Source organism: Anguilla anguilla, chromosome 13 (genome assembly GCF_013347855.1).
Source record: "Anguilla anguilla isolate fAngAng1 chromosome 13, fAngAng1.pri, whole genome shotgun sequence".
NCBI classification, from domain to species: Eukaryota; Metazoa; Chordata; class Actinopteri; order Anguilliformes; family Anguillidae; genus Anguilla; species Anguilla anguilla.
Genome location: NC_049213.1, coordinates 11,173,803 through 11,181,985, shown reverse-complemented (window position 1 = coordinate 11,181,985; position 8,183 = coordinate 11,173,803).

The following is an 8,183-nucleotide window of genomic DNA, read 5'->3' as shown; positions in this document are numbered from 1 at the left end:
CATTAATCATAAATGGATTTACAGAAATGCGTTTGCCAGGCACAAGATCAGCTGCACACACTTTCCAAACGATCTATTTCCGTTTGTTGTTGCATGTATTTTATTTGTAAACATGTGTAATTCATTAATATCTGTGCCTTTTATATACTGGGATCGAGACAGAAGGATGACGGGTATACGACCTGTTACCTGCAGGAAAGGTGAGAGCTACGCTAGTAGTGCATTCACATCCACAGGACTTTTTGAACCGTACTTTTCAAAGTTCAGTTATTTGCCAATTCGCAGGACTAAGGATATATCATTGCGTGTATGCTGTGATTGAAAGATCAAACCATCTATTGATGGCATCCAAGCTGTAGAAGGAATACTACAAATACTAGAATGTTTACAGAAGATCTTGCAATCTGTGTAAAATATATATGTGTAAAACATATATCATCCTGTTGGAAATAAGTGAATGCAATGATTAGATGCTTCAGATCAAACCGGTTGCAGTTTTATTACATTAACATGTTGTTCCTTTACTCACTGGAATTGTTTGACTCCATCTGCCGTGAGTTAAATGAAGTAACCAAACTACAATGAGAAGAGTACAACATTTATTAAATGAAAGATGTTATGCAGTTAAATAATTTCAGCCAATCAAATACACTCACAATTGTGTATGAATAAGTATGTACTACAGCTATATAGTAATTGTGGGGTTTTCAAGCAAATGAGCCTCAAATCTGAGAATATGAAGAATATGTAAAATTAGAGAACATTTTACAATTTAACCATGTAAAACTGGTGATAAAACCTTTAATAATAGCTAGCTTTATTACTTTTTTGGAGGAGGGTTTGGGTTAAGGTAATTTCTCTCCTACAATGTATTGTTATCTGTTTTAAGGTTGTCTGTTGTGCAAAAATCACCATATGATAAAGTGCATTAAGGCGATGCACAATGTCACTTGCAACAAAACGTTGCCAAATGGGCAGATCAAAGATTACAAATAAGAGTAAAAATACAAATACAATTATGAGTTTGTATTTCATGATTTACACACAAAAGTTAGAAACACTGTGTGATCATTGGCTAATAAGTGCAATCATTAAATTTAAGGCAGTAATTAAAAAAGAAGACATTTACGTGAAATGTTTTTCAATGGCCAGTAATTAGCAGACATGGCAGGCAGGCTCTTGACTTTCCCAAATCTGATCCTAAACTAAACATGTTTTATTCCCACTGCTTTTAATTGGTTAGCTTTGATGGAAATGTTCATTGGAAATATATCTGTATTCAGCATCTCTTTAAGATCAATCTGCCATCGCTAATATGTAGGGTTTATTATTAAACTTGTTTTTTCTTCTCCTAAAAACAATCTGGGAGCCATCTCTATTAAGCCTGCTTAATTGGTTAATCAGCAAATGGCCTAAAACAGTTGATTGGGCAATTTTGTCGTCATTGAAGTTGATGATAGTTAAGTTGATGCTGAAGCTAAACTTTAGATACAGGACCTGTCAAACCTAGTTAAGTTTTGACTGAAGAGCACAATAACCCTAATAGCAGATTGTCTTAGGCCCATGTTTAATAAACTGATCTAAAGTTTTTTTAAATTTAACTCCAGATTTCAGCTTTGTGGCTGATAGTTATGCCCACACTGTTGATCTACAGCCCCTCTGTAAAAGAAGCAATACACTCTTACAGAGTGCTACAATGATCTACAAGTTATTTCATCACTTTCTTAGAAATTGCTTGACAACCAAATTCATATTTTTATTATTTCTCTCAACACTGTTAAAATATCCATAGAATATCATTTTTTGCACTATACACCCTGATATACCCAAACATTTCCTTTCATAATGTTTATTATTTTTATCCCGAAATCATGTTGTATTGAATAGAGAACAGAATGAGCAGTGTATCTGTGGATTTGGAGTGACACTTTCCTGTTATATTGGATAGCTGCACACCTCAAGTCCATCAGCTGCCTGCTGTAACAAAGACGAGTAAGAAATGCACCAGCTGCCCTTCCTGGATCGGTTTCCCAACTGCAATCTTAACCCCCAACTATCTGGAGAAAAGAGCTTCAAATGGACCAGGGTTGGTGACTGGAGGCAGTCTGTCATCTATGACAAAGAATCTTCACAACATGAATATTTTCATAAATACTCACGATACGTGGAATCAGATCAGTGCAATAGAATGCACAAAGCAATCAACTGAAAGCTTTTTGTAAATAATTTCCCTTCAATTCTGTTTTTGCACATGTCAGTCAATGCCACGTGCTTCATGAAGTCACTGTCTGACCAAATATAAACAAAGGGCATTCCCATTTCAATTTAATGTTCTTTGAACAAACAACTCACAAAGTTTGGCAAATCATTGTTTTGTGTTATTCTGGAAACACCTTTGGGCATCCCAGATCTTTTATGTATGAAAACACAACATGAAAAATTAGAAATGCCTTCTCAGAGACACATCCTAATGAGTGGGAAATCGAGTAATATTGAATATTAAATATTGATCAATATCAAACTGTAGAACTTTCGAATGATCATTTGCCTAATCTACTGTTGATGATTCAATAATGACCTTCTGTATATTTAATTATGATGATGTCATAGCGATGTAGCGTTCTGTTTAGTGAAAGTTGCTGGTTTGTATGTTGCACACGCATTAATTACTTTTTAATCATAGTTATTTTCACAGCACAGTATATTTGCTTTTGAATTGTTCAGATGAATGAGGCTCATGAGTAACATGAATTATGTAAACTGAGCTCCATTTGCATGAATCATAGAAAACAAAGAATATTCTGATCTATAGGCTATATTCTAAACAACCGTTGAAAAGGGCTGTATCTGGTTTTGCAATATGCTGTCCACATGTAAAAAAGCTGCTTTATCACCAGCTCAGTTTCTCTCAACTTGGCCTGGGCTAATACAAGGAATTCATAAAGATAATATTTATCAAGATTCATTTAATTAAAATTCACCGCCTGACTTTCTTGTGTGGGTTTACTGGTTCAGTTTACTTTGTTTTAATATCGGCAATGATTTTATGCAGGAGAGGTCCAGATAAGTCACAAGAGGTAATGTTGGGTGGCTCATTTATCAATTTAAAGAAAGCTCTGACAAAGGTGAGCTGGACCGAAAGCTTTTCTCCTCTGCTGAATATTCAACCCTCCTTGTATGACTTCAGCACTTTTAGATTGGCTTTAGCTGCAGGTGCTATCAGCTTGGAAGAACAGGGTGGCTTTTTCTTGGACTTCCACAGGCTTTCACTGAGCATGTCAACGTCAGTATATAAATGAAAATTTATTGTGATTGTCTTTCACAAATGTGGTTTCTTCAAGCCATATAGTGGTTACAGTTTTTGTTAAAAGCACTATGAGGCTGTGGAAAAACAAGCCTTATTTTTTCTTCTCATGCGTATGAGAAGAGTTTTATTTGAATCTGAGCGCATTACTAAATGACGAAGTGACTTGTTTTTTGTGTGAGGTGCTTGCTTTGTTACCCATAATGCACTGTGTTTCCTCCTCATTTTGAAGAGGTAATAGGGGCCTGCTGTGCACCCTGTCGAGCTGAGGCCTTGAGAGGTTCTGAGAGCAGTAGTGTTCCCCACAGTCTGGGTCGAGTCCTACCCACACTGCTGCTGACTCATAGTCCAGTGGGACAGTTTCCTGTATAACTGCCTATAGCAGCCGTCCTCAACCCTGGTCCTGGACAGCTAGAGGGCCTGCAAGTTTTTGTTGTTACCCAGCACTTATTTGATCAATTAAAGAATTTGATTACAGAGTTAACTCACCTCATCTGGTTACTCGGGTCTGAATTAGTTGCTGGTTTTCAGATGAAGGCAAAAACCAGTAGACCAGAACGACAGCAGAGGACCCCTAGGCTATAGGGTCACTCGAATGACAGCACATGTGGGAGTCTGTCAGGATGTGCTTGCCAAGGAAGGAGATCTGTGACCTGAATGCACGGTGACTTGTGGCAGCTGAATTACATTGGGTCTCCTACGCCAAGGTGGTTTATCAGCATTGGTCTCCACTCTTAAAGGAATGAACCACTCAGAATAACATTTCTCTCACTACAACTGGGTGGCTGCACCACAAGCACCTGCCAGTGGGATGCCACTGTGGACAGTCTACCCCCACTGCAGGGTCGACACTACTTCATGTCAGGGCGAAGCACTGTGTGGGACTGCAAGGGAATCAGGGGGACAAGGCCTTCATTAAAGACAATGCTTGTCTCCCTTTTTCTCCCGAATTGGAATGCTAGTATTAATCAGGGCTCAAGGTTGCAACTTCCTCTTTTGTTTTGGGACAATGCAGACAAGAATGTGTTCTCCTACAAATCATGTGATGCCAGTTGCCGCTTCTTATCACGCTGTAGTGTAGAAGTCAGGAACACGCAGACGTGCGTTGGAAAAACCACACTTAATGTGAACCCCAACATGCTGACTGCTGGTGCCTGACCGACCAACTGGGGTTGGCAGTGCATTATGGGAATTATGTGTATAAGGACTAAAAGCATGACTATGGCTGTCAGTGTCAACTGCCTAGAAGGCCTGAGTTCCTCTTACCTCACAGGTTCTTACCTTATGTGATTGAGGGCTGTGCATCCAGTGGACAGTGCATCCTGCAGGATTTGGAATTAAAACAGAAGCCTGATCCTGGTGGAGCCCAAGATCTCAGGGAGCTTCCACATCCCATTACTTTTAGGTCTTCAGCAGGTTCCCTCATCCAGAGCAACTTACTCAGCTTATGATTTACATACAGTCCATTTATACTGATGGATTTTCGCTGAAGCAATTTACAGTTTACACAGCAATTTAAGACAAGTACCATTGTGTTGTCCCAGCTGGGAATCAACCTTGTAACCCCTGAGTTACAAGTCCTGGTCTCTAACCATTGTACTACACTGCCACTTCAAGTGGCCTGACACTGCAGCTCCCTCCCTGACCCATTGTTTAGTTTTTCATTCATTCTCTCCAACCTTTTCCCAGTGTTTAATTGCTCTTTTTACAGTACAACACACATGACATTAACATATATTAACATATATTATGCTGTTTATATACAGTATGTCATCTGGTTTTTATACATTCCAAATGATGTTTTAAATGTAATATTTGTGATTATATCACTTACATGGCATTGAACATCATTATACAAGCTCAGTGCCTGCATTTCTGCGATGGAGAATCTAGGGTCAGCTAAGGAACCGTGAACAAGTGTGGGTTTCCATAAAACGGGACAGGTGATTAGTTACTTTTACTCTTTTAAAGTAATTTTTTTTACATTTTAAGACAAGTATGGTAAAATAATTCACAGTGATTTTTGATTACATTTGATTCACTGCTGTTTAATGGAAGACTCTCCAGTCCATACTATAGGCTTCCTGGTTCAGAACTGAAGCCTGACTATGCCAGTGTTGACTTGTGTCTGGCAGCCCTGTAGGGCATGGATGTGCCAGTCTGACTGACCAGAGGGGTTGTTAGTGAGAGATCCTACCTCCCCAGGAGACACTGTTTAATTATGGGACTCCAGGAGACAGTCAGTACTGGCACTGTACAGATTTGACTCCATAGAAACACCTCGGGATGGAATGCCACTTTGGGGCTCCCACTGATTTCACACAAAGATAGGAGACCAGGGTGAACCAGTAAAGTACCCCTCATTTCTTACATGAGAAGGAATGGCTGTTATTTGGTGCAGTTGTATATATTCTCCTGATTTAACTGTGGTGTGTCCTATGGGTCCCAAACAGGCGTAGGAATATTAAAGAAAAATTTTAAATTCAAATCTAAAAATCTGTATCACTGGCAGGAAATACAGTAATTGATTCATAACAAATACATTTTAAAAAAATCATAAATAGCTATCATATAGTCAAGATCGCTATTCAGTGGCTTCAGTCTGATAGTTGACTAAGTTTAACTGTCATGAGAAGTAAACAACAAAACAAAACTCATCATCAAAACCTGTGTCTGTCACAGTTTGTCGTGTTGATGTTTGGTCTCTGCAATGTCCCAGATAATGTGGCTGCTAGCCTTACCTTTGACAGTGCCATATGAATCTATGCTAGCCTTACATTTGACAGTGCCATATGAATCTATGCTAGCCTTACATTTGACAGTGCCATATGAATCTATGCTAGCCTTACCTTTGACAGTGCCATATGAATCTATGCTAGCCTTATCTTGGACAGTGCCATATGAATCTATGCTAGCCTTACCTTTGACAGTGCCATATGAATCTATACTAGCCTTAACTTTGGCAGTGCCATATGAATCTATGCTAGCCTTAACTTTGAAAGTGCCATATGAATCTATGCTAGCCTTACCTTGGACAGTGCCATATGAATCTATGCTAGCCTTACCTTTGACAGTGCCATATGAATCTATGCTAGCCTTACCTTTGGCAGTGCCATATGAATCTATGCTAGTCTTACCTTTGATAGCCCCTTATGCTATCCCTCCAAAAAGACTGAAAATGCCAATGATGCCAAGAGAATAGCAATTCACTGTGATTTATAACGCAAGCATACTATCCAAAAGGGAAAATTTGTCTCATGGTATAAATACACACAGGTTAGCACAAAGTATATAAACACAATGAGTGCAATACAAGTATCAAGCACAAATTACAAATGAACTTTTTTGGCTAAAGTAAACGGACTATTACATTCAGCACAGTATGTGCTTATGAAATTCATTGTATTATTGAGGAGTTTTATTGCAGTGGGATAAATGTTATTTGACACTTCTATTATTATTCGTAGGTATGCAAAAACATCACCCCTGAAGGAGGGCCTCAAATTCTATGTACAGCATATGGGCTTTGTTATGTAATGTGCTTTGGGCTTTCTGAAGTACTTTAAGCATTTAAGGGTTTTTTTGAAGTACTTTAAGGGACATTCTGAAGGACTGTAAAGATAGATTCCTGGCAAGTGCATCTGTTGAACATGAAGAAATTGCTGCGTGAGCTGACAGGTTTAAAAATTATTTTAACTTAGATGCTTTTCACCATGTGGAATTCGAAATCATTTTGTTTGTAGCCACAATTACTGGTCATGTGATTGAGAACAATCTCCAGCCTGGAAGAGCCAAATGATGAAAAGTTGATCTGCTTCTCCAGCTGCACTGGAGCTAAGAGTGAGAGTGATTACTCCATTCATTAAAGACAAGCTGCTAGCTGCGGTCCACCCCTAACCAGGCCGATTCCCCAAGGCCATTATCTGTCCAGAGGGGCAACTTTAAAGACTTCCTGGCAGTTTGCCAGTGTTTGGGAATGCTAAAGTAACTTCCAAGAACCTGTCTGACAGATCAGAAACACTCTTCGGGATGCAGGCGTGGATGTGTCAACAAAGCCAAAGTTTATCAAAGCTAAAAACCGGAAAATTCTTGACTGGCCAAATCCTTCACCTGATCTGAATCCAGGTGAACCTGCATTTCATATGCTGAAGAGAAAGCATAAGGCAACTAGCCCCCGAAACAAGCAGGAGCTGAAGATGGCTAGAGTCCAGGCCAGGCATATCATCACCAGAGAAGATACTCAGCTCTTGGTGATGTCTATGGGTCACAGACTTCAAGAAATCATTGCATGCAAGGTACTAATCATGACTACTTTCATTTTCATAACATTAATATGTCCCAAACGATATGGTGCTCTGAAATAGGGGGGCTATATATAAAAAGCGCTGTAACTTCAACATAGCAAGACCAAAGTGTATTTACATGGTGAAACCTGCACTAAAGAAGCAATTAAACACACCTGACTAATCAGAAACACCCGTGAAGCCATTTGTGCCAAATATTATGGTGCCCTGAAATGGGGAACTATAAAAAAGTGCCGTAATGTCTACATGGTGAAACCAAAATGTATAAAAGCTGAGAATGTACACCATAACCATATGTGAATTGTTTGACCACAAATCTAAAACTGTGGAGTACAGAGCCAAATAAAGCATTATGGAGGTCACCGCACGTGCAAGACGACATCCTCAAAATGCTTCAGTTTTGTTTGTGCTAACATAACACAATGGCATGCCTTCTGTAAAAATGCCCAGTTTCCGCTTGGTTTAAATGGAAGACGCTGTGGCATTCCATTATATTCAGCCATGTCTACTATGCCCCCCTTTTGGTCCACTCCAGAACCCTCCTCCCTCTGAGTGAGCCCCCAGGCTAGTCTGAT